Source organism: Eucyclogobius newberryi, unplaced genomic scaffold (assembly GCF_026437365.1).
Source record: "Eucyclogobius newberryi isolate DKJ021-1_F unplaced genomic scaffold, fEucNew1.0.hap1 SCAF_10, whole genome shotgun sequence".
In the NCBI taxonomy this organism is placed as follows: Eukaryota; Metazoa; Chordata; class Actinopteri; order Gobiiformes; family Gobiidae; genus Eucyclogobius; species Eucyclogobius newberryi.
The window spans coordinates 12,133,235-12,149,270 of NW_027315724.1; positions in this window are offsets into that span (position 1 = coordinate 12,133,235).

Below are 16,036 nucleotides of genomic sequence, written 5' to 3' on the forward strand. Positions count from 1 at the left end.
CACAGTAATTGCACATGAATCACGACGGAATTGCACATGGTTAGGTCAGTATTGCGAGTGTTCAGGACTAATAGTGTTTCTTATAAAGTCTAACAGCAGCAGGAAGGAAAGACCTGCAAAACCTTTCCTTCACATAGCGAGGGTGGATCAGTCTCTCACTGAAGCTGCTCTCCAGAGCGGACAGAGTGTCCTGCAGGGGGTGGCACTCATGGTCCAGCATAGATGTGAATCTAGCCAGGACCCTTCTGTCCCCCACCTCCTGCACCGAGTCCAGAGCGCAGCCCAGGAGGGCTGATGCCACCACAGAGTCATAGAAGGTCTGCAGGAGTGGCCCTGTCACTCAAAAAGACCTGCATCTCCTCAGGAGACTCAAGTCAGTGCGTTTGTGTTATGAGTCCAGTCCAGTTTGTGGTTCAGATGAACACCCAGGTACTTGTATGAGTCCACTCTCTCAATGTCCCGTCCCTGGATGTTCACTGGTGAGGGGGCAGTGGGGTGACGTCTGCGGAAGTCCACCACCATCTCCTTGGTCTTCCCCGCGTTGATGAGGAGGTGGTTCTGCTGACACCAGTCCACAAAGTCCTGCGCCAGTCCTCTGTACTCCGCATCATCATCGTCCGTGATGAGACCGACGATGGCAGAGTCATCAGAGAACTTCTGCTGGACACAGCTGTCCGTGTCGTGTCTGAGGTCTGCAGTGTAGAGGGTGAAGAGAAAGGGCGCGAGGACAGTGCCCTGGGGCGCCCCCACACTGCAGGTCCGAGTGTCAGACACACAGTCCCTTGCTCTCACAAACTAGGGTCGGTCCGTGAGGTAGTCCAGGATCCACTCTGCCAGGTCATACTCCACACCAGCCGTCTCCAGCTTGTCCCTCAGGAGCAGCGGCTGGATGGTGTTGAAGGCGCTGGAAAGATCGAAGAACAGGATCCTCACAGAGCTGCCAGGCTTCTCCAGGTGAGAGAGAGAGAGAGCGATGCAGCAGGGAGATGACGGCGTCCTCCACTCCGATGCCAGGCCGATATGCAAACTGCAGCGGGTCCATGGCTGAGCTCACGGTGGAGTGGAGGTGGTCCAGCCACAGTTCATCTGCGCAGGACTTAAGGAGCCTGGGGCTGATGCCGTCAGGTCCTGCTGCCTTCCTCACTTTAATCATCTTCAGCTCACTCCTCACCTGTGCTCCTGTGACAGTCAATGGTTGGCAGGGGGACTGTGTGCTGGGGGGATGGGTGAGTCCAGGCGAAATGGGGAGCTGATGGTGAGAAGTGAAGAAGAACAGATGCAGGGCATTGTCCAGCTGTGGAAGAGGGGGCATGTGCAGGGGGAGGGGCGGGTGACCGATCAAATCTCAAGAAGTGAGCATTTAAATCATTCACCCACTGTAGATCCCCCTCTGTCTGGGCAGGGGGGATTTTGAAGCCTGAGATGGTTTTCAGGCTTCTCCACACTCCCTGAAAGGAAGGATCATCAGATAAGTATTTCAGTACACGTCAAGATTAGCTTTTTTTTTTTTTTATGTATATATATATAATTTCTTACACCTTTGGGATGTAGGTTATTCCTCGAAGCACAATGAAATGTATGACACAAAATGAGTGAACGTTTGTACAAAATCTCTGTAGAACCTGTTTGGTCTTGTTTCTTTGCTGTCATTTCAGTTCAATTGATGTTTACATGTATTTTTAGTTTGTGGAATGTCCAGTAGAGGGCGCTCCAGCCATTGCATGATAGGGTGCTTAATGATATCACATACATTCCATTTCGCTTCTTCTTCTTTGGTGTTTTATGGCGGTTGCTATCCAAGTTGTTGTTGTTGTTGTTGTTGTTTTATGGCGGTTGGCATCCAATTGTTGCATCACCGCCAGACTTTATTCCTCAGACTTTTGTTGTTGTTGTTGTTGTTGTTGTTGTTGTTGTTGTTTTATGGCGGTTGGCATCCAATTGTTGCATCACCGCCAGACTTTATTCCTCAGACTTTTCGTAGTCCTCAGACTGTCGTAGTCCGTAAAAGTACTCCTTCCATTGCTTTGGTGTTACAAAGCCCATGAGGTCATGATATGTCTTTGTGACTAGAATAGTTGTTGTTGTTGTGTCTTTGTGACTAGAATAGTTGTTGTTGTTGTTGTTGTTGCTATCCAAGTGTTACATTACCGCTACCCACCATAGTTCAACCTCATGTGCTTTGAACTCATGTGCTTTGAAGATAAAGGAATATCTCTTTCTTTTCTTCTTTTTCTTTGGTGGTTTATGGCGGTTGGTATCCAAGTGTTACATTACCGCCAGACTTTATTCTTTAGACTTCATTCTTTAGACTTCATTCTTTAGAATTTATTCTTTGGACTGCAATGACCCTGAGAAGCTCTGGAATAAAGTCTAAAAAATTAAGAAATGAGAGGTTCTGTCTATAGGAGTTTTTGTTTATAAGAGTTTTGTTTCTAAGAGTTCTTCTATTAAGAGTGTTTTTTAAACTTCCTATAAGTTATCTATCATTTGCGCTGCGTTGCAACAATGAAATTTCCCCATGAGTGGACAATAAAGGAATATCTTAAAGAACAAAGTCTGGCGATAATGTAACACTTGGATACCAACCGCCATAAAACACCAAAGAAGTTTTTTTATTTATTTTTATTTTTATACAGTATAGCGGACGTACAACTACAGTAGGTGGCAGTAAATGCACCTTTTCAGTTGGCTGCTAACGGCCATTAAAAGAAACACAACAAAAACAACAAAAACAACGTGGAAAAAGTCAATCAATCAGAGCAGGAGAAAGAAAGGAAACAATCTGTGTGTTCAATATAGCTCTTGACCCGTTTCCTCATTCTCTTCAGTCACCTGCACTTATCATTGCTGTCCTGACCCGACACCCTGCGGTGATTGCTAACCAGTATCCAAACCTTTTCAAATATGACGTTATTACAGTCCTCACTACAATTTATGGTACTACGAGCCAGATCTGAGTCACCACTTCAGTCAATATGTTCAGGCCACATGAGAGAGAACCTGCTGAGGAGCGCCCACACTAGATAGAAAATGAAGAAAATCTCTGCAGTTAATTTGAAATTAAATCCAAATTACTGGTTGAAAATTCACTTATAATAACTTATTTCATTATTATAATTTACTAATGCCACTTGGATGGCTTGTACCTGATGCCCTTGCTTTTTCATTGTCTTTCTGTGTCTTGTTTTATTGTTTGTCATCACATCATTAGTTTCCCAAAAAATATTTTAACATTTATTACAATGGTTGTGTTGTCTAGTCTGGAAACAGGACCTCACTGGAATAAAATAATGTCAGCGTAATCATGTGATCTCTCTGGTGACCCCAATGAAGTGTCACTGACTGTTATTGCAAAGTTGTCCACAAGAGGCCAGTGTTTACCATGAACTGACTAGTGGAAAATGGATAGTGATTCTATGCTTCTTATTGTGTAAAAAACATTTTATTAATCACTTGAAGCACTTAATTGGAAAAAAAGGAGGGGGGATCATGTTCACAAGTTACACTAATTTTAGATTCTAACCAAAAGTATTGAACCTAATCATTTATTTAACTAACCGTATTTTTTGTCACAATCCACAAAAGAATAGTCTCAATACAGGTGTCAGTCCTCTCCTCGTCCTGCTGAAAATGTTTGAGTTGCACAAAAAGCAGATTGACGCTGATTTGACCCATGCGTCCATCCGTTATCCCACATTCGCTCTGACAAACACTCATTTACCAGTGTACTTCAAACCGGGTGGCAAGGTGGTCCACCCTGCCACTTCTGCTCTATTCTAAGTGGTCTCCCATCCAAGTGCTTGGATCATTTTTTGCTGCATGGCAAGGCAACTAACCAGGCTCAAATCTGCTTGGCTTCTGAGATGTGACGTGAGCAGGCATTCTGAGGGTGGTATGGTGGACTTGTATGGATTTCATATTCTCCAAGCACTGACCAGGCCCCGTCTTAATTAACTTAGGAGAGCTGACGAGATGGGCAAGGAGACAGTGAGCAGGTGGCCATTCTGACATTAAGAAGGAATAAAAAAAAGTTACTCTAAAATATTTAGAGTAACATTTTGTGCGACAATGGGAAGAGTGCTTCCCATTATCGCACATCTTGTCTATACTAGATACTTTTCATTGACAAATTTGCTAAACTTATGTATTAAAGGGCATGACATCTCCACAAAAGGCAGGGACTTTATAAAACATGTATGTTAAAGATGACTCAAGGATTTGACACAACTGCTCAAGGACATTTGGCATTATAAGGCAAATTTACCCACATTACAACTTCCATGAGAGCAGAAATTGAAGTCAAACACATATGACCGCTATATTGGCTCCAGAGGCCAAGTATGCACATGTAGTCAAAGCAAATAACCAGCATCGCATGTCGGAGGCTTGCGTTATAAACCTGGCTGTTGTGGGGCATTTGACACCACCGCAGGGCAAATGCGTGCAAACATATAACACACAGTGACTGCAAGCATGACAAAGCCCCCGCGCACACATGCACCAGACGGCTGCGCTGCGAGGCCCTGGCAGTAGAGTCGCGTTTCAGAGCTCCACCATCATCAGGCCCTGAGGAGGAATGAGGAGGACGCATGAGAAATCACCAGGCCAATTTTTTCTGAGCTCCCCTGTTAGCTCGCGGCTAAGCTAATGGAAACTCGTGCCGTGGAGTCACACTGCGAGCTGCAAGTGTGTTAATGCTAAAGGGAAATAAATATAACAGACGTGTGCAAGAAGCCGTCTACGAAATACAAGTAAGCCTTATCTAGTAGGTTCAGCGAGTTACTGTAAAAAGTATAATTCAAGTAAAAGGATGTTTTAGGTAGGGTGATCAAACATCCCTATTTACCTGGGACAGTCCCAGTTTTGAGCTACATGTCACATGGTCCAGTTGTACCGGTTGCATAAAAATGTACATCATTGGCCACTCTTTTCACAATTTTATTACTTACTGCTGTTTATTTCTTATTACTGTTACTTCCCTACCCCAACCCGGATGTGTCCCAGTTTATATTTTGAAAATATGGTCACCCTAGTTTTAGGATAAGCAATAATTCTAACATGCTTATAAAAATATGTCTACATTTTTATCTAATATACTTATTGTTTATACTGTTTGGGCAAACACTGCAATGCAAGGCGCTGACGGAAACATTGTTCACTTTACTCCATTCACTGTCATTGTGAAAGGAAGGGCATCTGAGTCCAAAATCAGCATTAAGCTGGTTTGGCGTGGTTCACAAAAAGGTGCACCCAAAAGGTTATCTAAAAACTTACAGTTATTGCTAATTGTAAATTAATGTGCTTTGCATGGAATTTACCACAGTATGACATTATCTAAAATAGATATGTTTTTATGATACAAACTTTCCTTTTAAAACATGTTTGTGGGCTTGCCTCTCCACAGATCTGACATGTAACTTGGCCTAGGGGCGTTTTATGTTGGTGATGTTTACTGCCATATTGTGGAACGTTCCAGGCAAAGTGTAATAGCCATACACGACCTAGTGAACAAATCTGTCCCAAAGCCCTGACTTTTACTAAATGACCTGTTCCTAATCTGAATCCTAATTGAACACCTAAACCAAACCCAAACCAGTATACAGCATCACCATTAGCCACCAGTGTAAAGTGCTGGTTGTGAGGCTTAACTGGGTTGAGGCTAGCAGATGTCAGCCCCTCAACCAGAGCATCTTTAAATGAGAAGCATATATTCCTCACCCCCTTGTATTAAATAACAATGTGGTTCTGTGTGGGTGGATAAGAGGGACGGAGAGAAAGAGATGGAAAGTAAGAGAAGAGGAAAAGAGAGAGAAAGAGACACATGTGCGTGCAGACGGTTCTGAACGCTCCTGCTCCTGTTACAGTGGGCTCAGTCAGGCCTCCATAACCTCCTCCAGGCCACTGCACCTGACTTACAGCCAAGATTATTTGACATCTTATATGCCATAATTGTGATTGGCTGCAATGTACTTGATTATTTGTATCATCGTGGTATCATCCAAAAACAATATTTTCACATTTGAACAACACAACAAATCATGTATTGTGTGGTGTGGCTGTCAAGTGTCAGGGCTCTCAGACCAAACACCAGAGCCTCTGTCAGTGGAGACTGTGTAGTTCCAAAGAACCTCTTTTGGACATACCAGGACCCAGTAAGTGTAGTCACTGAAGCCAATTGTGTTTCCAATTTAGTGTGAAAAGCGGTATGAGCATAGTTAGAATGTTTTGCAAATGGATCAGCTATTTTAAATAACTAATAATCAACTAATGTGTTTTACTCTTTAAAATAGGAACTAGCCAAGATACATTTGTATAGATCTCTAGTGTTTAGTTTATTTTTTATTAAAAAAAAAAAAAAAAAGAACGTTTTCTTTTTGCTTGCTATACATAGGCCTTTATAAGGTTTTTGCTTCACTTGCGTTTTGATGTCAACATTGAAATGTTAAAAGAAAAATGAGAAGATGAAAGTAATTTAAACCTTTCCATGCTGTATGTTTCCTTCACTTTTGTCTGGGGGATTTATGTCCTCCCCAAAGCTGTGTGAACCTGATCCAGGAGATGTGCACTTCACAGGGGGAGAGGTGGTAAAGTTGCGGGCTGGAGGTGAGGGCTGGAGGTGAGGGCTGGGGGTGAGGGCTGGGGGTGAGGGCTGGAGGTGAGGGCTGGAGGTGAGGCCTGGAGGTGAGGGCTGGAGGTGAGGCCTGGAGGTGAGGGCTGGGGGTGAGGCCTGGAGGTGAGGGCTGGGGGTGAGGGCTGGGGATGAGGGCTGGGGGTGAGGGCTGGGGGTGAGAGCTGGAGGTGAGGGCTGGAGGTGAGGGCTGGAGGTGAGGGCTGGGGGTGAGGGCTGGGGGTGAGGGCTGGAGGTGAGGGCTGGAGGTGAGGGCTGGAGGTGAGGCCTGGAGGTGAGGGCTGGGGGTGAGGCCTGGAGGTGAGGGCTGGGGGTGAGGGCTGGGGGTGAGAGCTGGAGGTGAGGCCTGGAGGTGAGGGCTGGAGGTGAGGGCTGGAGGTGAGGGCTGGGGGTGAGGGCTGGAGGTGAGGGCTGGAGGTGAGGGCTGGGGGTGAGGGCTGGGGGTGAGGGCTGGGGATGAGGGCTGGAGGTGAGGGCTGTGGGTGAGGGCTGGAGGTGAGGGCTGGAGGTGAGGGCTGGAGGTGAGGGCTGGGGGTGAGGGCTGGAGGTGAGGGCTGGGGGTGAGGGCTGGGGGTGAGGGCTGGAGGTGAGGGCTGGGGGTGAGGGCTTGGGGGTGAGGGCTGGGGGTGAGGGCTGGGGGTGAGGGCTGGAGGTGAGGGCTGGAGGTGAGGGCTGGGGGTGAGGGCTGGAGGTGAGGGCTGGGGGTGAGGGCTGGGGGTGAGGGCTGGAGGTGAGGGCTGGGGGTGAGGGCTGGAGGTGAGGGCTTGGGGGTGAGGGCTGGGGGTGAGGGCTGGGGGTGAGGGCTGGAGGTGAGGGCTGGAGGTGATGACGATGCATCCCTCTGAGAGATGAAGCTGAGGGGAGAAGAAGAGAGGACGTCTTTTAGTCGTTTCCCGGCCGCAGGGATGAGCCCGCACGTGAGGCAGGATGAAGGGGCGAGAGAGCGCGCACGTGAGAGTGGAGCGTGTGCAGTATAGCCATGTTTCCACTGGCTCACTTTGGAGCAGATCGAGACGGTCCGAAAGTGTCTCCGCTATCGTAAGTGAACCGAACCAACCTGTTAAAGTGATCCAAAGTGGCCTGGCTCACTCTGACTCCCCAAACGCTTTTGCGTGAGACAATGTTGATGTACATGTTGAAGTGACAGACAAGCAAAACAAACCTAGCGCAATTGGCAACAACTGTGTCCTGGTTATTGATGCAGAGCACTTGCGTTAAAAAGAAAACAATTATATTTACGGTCCATAATGCATCTAACACACTGCAAAATTACACCTACTTAAAACTAGAAAAATACATTTGTTTTAGGCAAATATTTCCTGGAAACAAGTGAAATTATCTGCCAGTGCAGCAAGTGAATTTTACTTATCAGGAATTGAAATATGCTTAAGAATCTTTCTTATTTAGTGTTTATTTAGTAGAAATGTAGAAATGTGTTCTCCAAATAAAATAACCGTACCAAAGCGCTCCTACCAGTTGAAACGTGGCTTGAGAACCACAAAGATTATAAAGGTTGTGTGCTTTGTCTTCAGTCAAAATGTGTTGGAGAAAACATTGTAAAACAAATATTGTAAAAATCTACTACACCACGGAAATTCTGTTAAATTACCAAAAAATATGTCAAATCTTTGGAGCTATGATTGTTGGGTTAATACTGGCATTAAAGTTGGTTTGCTTCATTATAAAGGCAAGTTGTGTGCCAAAATGAGTCTGTTGAGGATGTGTGGACTTTAAAAATACAAAGGAGACATTCAGGTTCACAAGCAAGTGGTGCAAAGCCAATACATAACATAAAAGTGTTACACAACTCTGCTCCAGGTATGTTTTTGATGAGAACACTTTAAATAGATGAAAAATTTGAATGCCGAGTTGCATGACAGAGGCTATAAAATCTCTCTGTCATAACCTCCCTAGCATTTTTATGTCACTTTTATCATTTTATTTGCTTGTCTGATTGGTTTACAGGCTTTGGTGGTGTAGGCCAGGTGAGGCAGCCTGCTCCACCCTATCTGGAGTTACCGTGACCCTCGTAGCTGCGGCGCGTCCCAAAACAAATGCACACGTGGGACCATTCCTCCGCTCTCAGCACCTCTCCTATCAGTACATGCAGAGAGAAACTCAAACTGATTAGATTGTCTGAACTTGTGTGTTATATTTAACGGTGAAGATTGCACAAAGACATAAATGCAAACCTACTGCCAACTTGGCTCATTCCGTTTGCAGAGCCGGAGTGGACGATGTTGACATTTTGGGGTTGTGGAGGGGGGCCAGGGGGGGTATTGGAAAGGTCAGTATGGTCAGTGCTTTTTGTGGGTTCCATGGCTTTCTGTTTGCCAGCAAAAATGTGTAATGTAGCCGGCATCACTCACTTAATGTATTGTATTGTGATGTCATTAGGTGGTAACCCAGGAAGTGCATTTCAAAAGTCTACACACGTCCACCAGACTCATTTAGATCATTTAAACGCTCAAATTGCCTTCACTAAGATGCATCTCAACTTTAAATCAACCAGCTATTGTTTTCAGACACATTTAAGTTGCTTTTCTCCTTTATTTACATACAAGGGGCTGCTAACATGGTTTTGCCTGAGAGGAAGCTTTCGCCCTCTACTTCCTGCCTACTCTCCTAGACTGCATCCGTGTGTGATACATTGTGGGTTCCTTCATCTCGATGTATGGACCTCGCTTGCAGGTCTCGATGGCCTCTCTGATCCAGCAGGGATATTTATTGCTTTCAGAATGGATGACACTAACATTATTCCTGTCCATGATGTGTTTTTTCCTCTTAGTGTATAGTAGATGAATATATGGTTGATTTGACCACCAACAGTTTAGTTAAGTGAAGACAGAATTAACTTTTACCAATAACTCAAATTGCCTTCACTAAGACTTTGAAGAAAGCAGCTCTTCATAGCCTTAATTGAACTAAATGTTAGTGCAAATCACATTTTAATTATTTATGTCAAATTTGAACCATTTTCAACCTCCCATGTCCTGTCAAGTCCACTTCAGCTGTAAACCACATTAAACCTTATTGCTTTGACTTTGAATTACAATGGCATTTGTGAGGCCAACTGCCGCAGCCTGGTGTCGTATGACACGGAGAGCTGCGGCCTGCGGCTAAACCTGGCGCTAGCGTGATCCCCAGACATGATGTATTCTCTGTGTCTGCCACTTCGAGAGGATTTATAACTTATGCCAATGGAGACGGGTGTGAATGCTTATCCACGGAGCAAACAGGTGTGAGACGCTGTGCCAAAAATATGTTTAGAGCCATCCATAGTGTCAGACCACAACTCCTGGCTCTGTGTTCATTCAGAAGACATCGAGGTTACTGAGAGCAACAGGCTTTTGTACTCAGCCTTTTCTTCTATTTTTGCAATTTTATTTTTCAGTAGAATATAGAAACAAACAACAACACATAAAGGGAAAAACACACACACAAAGAAAGAGCTAGACCGGGTAGAACACAGGACAAGTAAAAGGAGTTAAACTAGAATATAAGGGAGTTGCATCTGGGGAAAAAATGGAAAAAAGGAGGAATTAGAGCATTGTAAATTATGAATGATTGTCCCATTTTGTCCGTTGTTTTTTTTTGGTGGGGGGGTTTGTACCCAGCCTTAAAAGTAACATAATTCTGATCCATTATTTGTGGATTTGTTAAAGCCTTATTGTGAATTATGGAGGTGTGAAGTCTGTTGACTCTGTTCTCTCCCCTAATTTTCAGTCTTTTAAGCTAAGTGGGTTGTTTTGGATGGTCGTGGTTGACAAAGATGCCAGAAGGATGGAAAGTGCACATTAGTGACGGATGAGAGAGCTTCTGTAGAATCATATCTATGTTTGCACCTGTGCTTTCATTCTTTTTTTAATGAAAGATTAAAGTGGGTCTAGCTATACAGGATTCAAGCAGGCTTTGTAGTGAAAACAATGTTAATGTTGAGATTATCTATGGTTTAGTGAAGGTGTATGATGCAGAGGTGGGTAGAGCAGCCAAAAACTGAAGTAAGAATTATATTAGTCAAGCAGAAGTTCAAAGTTGTGGTCGAAACATAGGTAGAAACATTTTAACATCATGGGTTACAAACTCAAAAGAGGAAATGTTTTTGACCGAATACCGATAAATACATAACCAAGCACCAACCACATCATCATTTCCTGTATTACTGATAATGAGTATTTATTATAGGGGATATATTATGCTCAACTTGAGACACAGCTAGTTTTCAGGTTTAGTGTTGTCCAATATCCTATTTTCAAAAGCTATTCAACTTTAAAACATTTACAAAACGGACAGCCCAAATGCTCGGTTCAGCCTTGTGATGTCATTAGGTGTTTCCAGAAAGCACCCCTCTTAGTACAAACACCTTCACCAGACTTCTAATTGGGACCGTCATAGTCAAAAACGTGAAACCGAGCTACAAGAGAATGCTTTTTTTCCTATACACATTTATTATGCATTTTTGTAGCTTTAAATAGCTTTTAAACATGCTTTTGGTTAACTTAGGATAGTCACATTTTCACACTTGATTTGGAAACTACACTTTACAAACTACACTTCCATTTCTACTGAGGTTGTTTGGGCATTGGAGCGCCCTCTGCCATCAGCGGTGTGAATGAACAAGGAAAAAATACATAAAGGAAGCCATAAGTCAACGTGAAAGTTATGCCGATAAGAGCCTTGTGTTTTCTGTGGACACAGTTTGCCCACAGAACGAGTCCAGTAATGGACTTAAAACTGCAAAGGAGAAGTCAGTATTTTTTATGGGACACAACAATCCATGAAAATTGAAACTTAGTGTTTTGTGAGTCACAGAGACGTTGAGCTCATAAACAGTATTAATGAAACAAGCGTAAATAAAGCAAAATACAACTCCAGGTAAGTTTTTGATGTGGGGACAACAATACAATATGGTTTAAAGTCAAATAAGTACATTTTGCAAAATAGGTGTCCATTAAACAGTAAGTAACAGTATCAATAGCATCAAATCCCAGAATAAATAATAACCCCAAATAGTTGTATTCAGCTGGATCCTTTTCTTCTCACATTCCAGCCCAGACACCCTGCCTGCCATGTGTCCGTGCCTGTGTTTGCCGTTAGCCCCTCGCATGTAAAGCTCCTCCTGCTCCGAGCGCTGGTGTGTGCGAGGCCAGCAGTCGCATGCTAATAAAAGTCAGATTTGCATGAATCCCTGCTTGCTCTGACAAGTGTGCATGACAACCAGCGTGAACATGGAAGCACTTTGTTTGGCTGGTGTGCATGTCACTTTGATCATATGGTTCAAGGTGCATGTGTGAACTGGAGTTGGTAGTACGTTTACCCCACGAGAGGTTGACATTTTTGGCACGGCACAGACTGGAATGCAAGTGTTAGTGTGCCACCGATGATGGGAAGGCTGTTAGCATGTGAGGTGGAAAGTGTTAGGCTTTGGTAGAGGGCTTAGCGTGTGGGAATGTGCAGCTACATGTGTGAACAGTTTGAATAATGCTATGGAGCAACCGTCTGCCCTTAGGAATTTAATGTGTTTTTATTCAACCTTAACTTAACAGGATAGTCCCAATTTTAAACGCATGATGTTGTTATTATTGCCACTTCAATTGCAAAAAACGTATAAAGAGTGAAAGTAAAAAACACAATAAAAAAAAATAAAAAAATTGCATATTGACATAAGAACACATTTTTCTTTACCGGTGATTGTGATGGCAGAAACTGTGCAGTTTAAAGGTGTATTTGATTTTTAGGGAGAAATCCATCGTTATCGCCAAACTCTAACTGCAGCCAATGCCGGCATTTTGAATTTCCTGGTGTTTTTTGTTATATTGGTAAAATGTTCAAACTTTAGTTGCATTTTGTTTCGTTAAAGGCACTACAGCAAAGAATATACCTTTCACATTAACAAGTCTATCGATAAAGAACAAATTATAGGTCCATAACCAAAGAAAAAAATGATACGTTCAAAGGATTTAGCAGTTTTTTTTTTGTTTTTTTTTAACAGTCAAAGTCTATTAACATTCTATTGTCATTTACCATTACCATTAAACTAAACTAGTTATCAACAACAAAAGATATATATATGAATCTATCTTAGCCAAAACACAACCAATCCACCAATGAATGACTCTACTATTCTTTTTATTTCTTTACATCCAGTATATTTGGTGCAGCTATTTCCAAACTTTGCAGCATCCGAGTGCACCCAAATAATAATTTCTGGCAAATACTTAAATATGAGGTTTGTGTCACAAGTTTCGTTTGCTTTCACAACACTGGTCATAAGAGACTATTTACAGGAACCTTTTACACTTTGACATGAGTTCAGTTTCATGTAGATCCATTCGTAACACTGGAGTCAGTCGTGTTGCAACACTAGAGAGATAAGAATCTTAACTCAGCCTTGTACAAATGTAAAAGGAAGTAAAAAGCCTTTTTCAATTTCTCATTTCCATCCATCCATCTTCTTCCGCTTATCCGGGGCCGGGTCGCGGGGGCAGCAGTCTGAGCAGGGACTCCCAGACTTTCCCTTCCCAGACACTTCCTCCAACTCCCCCGAGGTGTTCCCAGGCCAACATAGTTCCTCCAGCGTGTCCTGGGTCTTCCACGGGGCCTCTCCAGCCGCGTCACACTCGGCTGCAAACCGTCCCGGTGCATGTTGCAGGTCCGGGTTTGATGGAGCCATCAGGACAACATTGTCTGCAAACAGCAGAGATGAGATCCTGTGGTCCCCAAACCGGACACCCTCTGACCCCCAACTGCACTTCGGATTCTCCTCTCCAGTACCCTGGAATAGACCTTACCGGGGAGGCTGAGGAGTGTGATCCCTCCGGTCCCCCCTACGTTCTCCTTTTTGAAAAGAGGGACCACCACCCCGGTCTGCCAGTCCAGAGGCACTGTCCCCGACCACCACTCGATGTTGCAGAGACGTGTCAACCAAGACAGTCCTATAACATCCAGAGACTTTAGGTACTCAGGGCGGATCTCATCCACCTCATGAGTTTGTCTGCAGGAGGGAGGTGGACCGGCCTGGAGTTCCAACGCCCAGAAGATGGTGGAGAAGATCTTGGACTTCAGAAAAGTCACAGCCCCCTAGCCCACCATTACCATCACATACTCCCCCATCACCCCTGTGGACCCCCTCCGCTTTCTCTGCACCACCATCACCCAGGACCTCAAGTGGGAGCTCACCATCAGCTCCCTCATCAAGAAGGCCCAGCAGAGGATGTACTTCCTGCTGCAGCTGTGGAAAGACAAGCTGCCAGTGGAGATGATGGTGCAGTTCTACACGACCATCATTGAGTCCATCTTCACCTCCTCCATCACCGTGTGGTACGCTGGAGCCACAGCCAGGGACAAACAGCGCATTGTGCGCTTTGCTGAGAAGGTGATCGGCTGCAGACTTCCATCTCTGCAGCACTTGTACGTCTCCAGGACTCTGGGACGTGCATGTTGGATCACAGCCGACCCTTCTCACCCTGGATATGGACTATTTGAGCCACTCCCCTTAGCCAGGAGGCCACTCCCATCAGGCAGGAGGCTACGGTCCATCCGGACCAGAACCTCCCGCCACAAGAACAGTTTATTTCCCTCTGCGGTTGGACTCGTGAACAATTAACATCTGCCACTTTAACAATTATTCAACCAATACTATTCACGCACTGTTCACTTTCTGCACTATTTCTGACAATCTGTAAATTTTTGTGTAAATATCTGTGTGCATATCAAGACAACTTTATTTTAAATGTTTTACCCTATTCTATACGTAAATTATTTATTTATGCACGCCATATTTGATTCTACAGATGTTGCTATTATTATTATATTATGAATTGTTTTATGTTGCACCTTAACGCTGAGACAAGTTCCTATGTTTGCGAACTGTGTTCAATGACAATGGCAATAACATTTTCTGATTCTGATTCTGAAATACAGATCTCACTTCATTTTTAAGCAGTCTGTAACAGTAAAGGCCTAGGAACGCCTCGGGATTCCCCGGAGGAGTTAGAGGAAGTGTCTGGGGAGAAGGAAGTCTGGGAGTCCCTGATTAGACGCCCCGGCCCCGGATAAAGCGGTCGGAAATGGATGGATGGCTGGATGACAGTAAAGGAGGTTTAGGATGGCTAGATTTCTGTTTAAATTTTTATAGCTATTGACTGGGAATTGCCCTGCTACACATGCAAATAAAAACACAAATACGATGAAACATATAAATGATTGAAATCAGAGGTTCCACAGGGCGGGAAAACATGGTGGTTCCTGGCGAGTGGGCGTGTCCTGTCTGACTGCAGTGTTGTTCTTAAAGTGTGGTGGGATTATCCTTTTTCTATGATCCATCCCAACTGTGAGAGAACGTGAACCAGACAGACTGCACCTAACGCACCGAAGCGGACAACCTTACTAGTACTACTGGTACTGTTACTACTACTACTAAAGTATACACTGTCGCATCGTCTCCCAGCTGTGTTCCAGATGGCTCCTCCAATGAATCACATTTTCCATATTATACCAGCCCCTCTCCTCTGTTCACTGCAACCTCACACTTTATTTCAGTCATTTAAGTTTTCTTTTTGAGTTTACTTTATCTATGGAAGTTAATTATGAAGTGAAACATGAATGGTGAAAAAGCCATTAAGACATGACTATTGTTATCTTCAAAGAAAAGGAAAAGGGTAATTTTAAAAGCAAAAGTATTTATTGTAGCCATAGTATTGCAATAGTTGAATATATTTTTAGCAGAATTACAATTAAACAATGGCTGCGTGTCATTCCTTCACTGGGTCCTTTACATGACCAGATGATACGCAGCAAAAATGTGTCACAATGATGCAGACGACACTCAGATCTATGTTTCACTGTCGGCAAGTGAATATAGACCAGTGGATTCACTCTGTTACTGCATCCTCACTGCATCCAACAGATCAGTGTGTGGACGCAAAACAACTTGAACTCTGAAATCACTGTCTTTGGCCCACAGAAACAAAGAGAAAGTGTTAGCAGTCACCTCCAGTATCTCGCTCTAAAACCAAATCCAGTTAGAAATCTGGGGGTAATAATGGACTCAGACTGGAACTTTAACAGCCAAATCAATAACACCAGCAGCTTTTTACCATCCCAAAAACATTGCCAAAATAAAAAAATATATAGCGTCTAAACCAGACTTATCCATGCATTTGTCTCCAGTAGATTAGACTACTGTAACGGCCTGCTCACTGGCCTCTCCAAAAGTTGCTGTAAAACAGCTGCAGTACATCCAGAACGCTGCTGCTGCTGCAGAAAGTACGATTACATTAGTCCTGGTCCCTGCACTGGCTCCTGTGGCTCAGAGAATAGAATAATACGTCTTAATGCATTTTTTCCTGTTGTGTGAAGCACTTTGAATTGCCTTGTGTATGAATTGTGCTCTACAAATAAACTTGC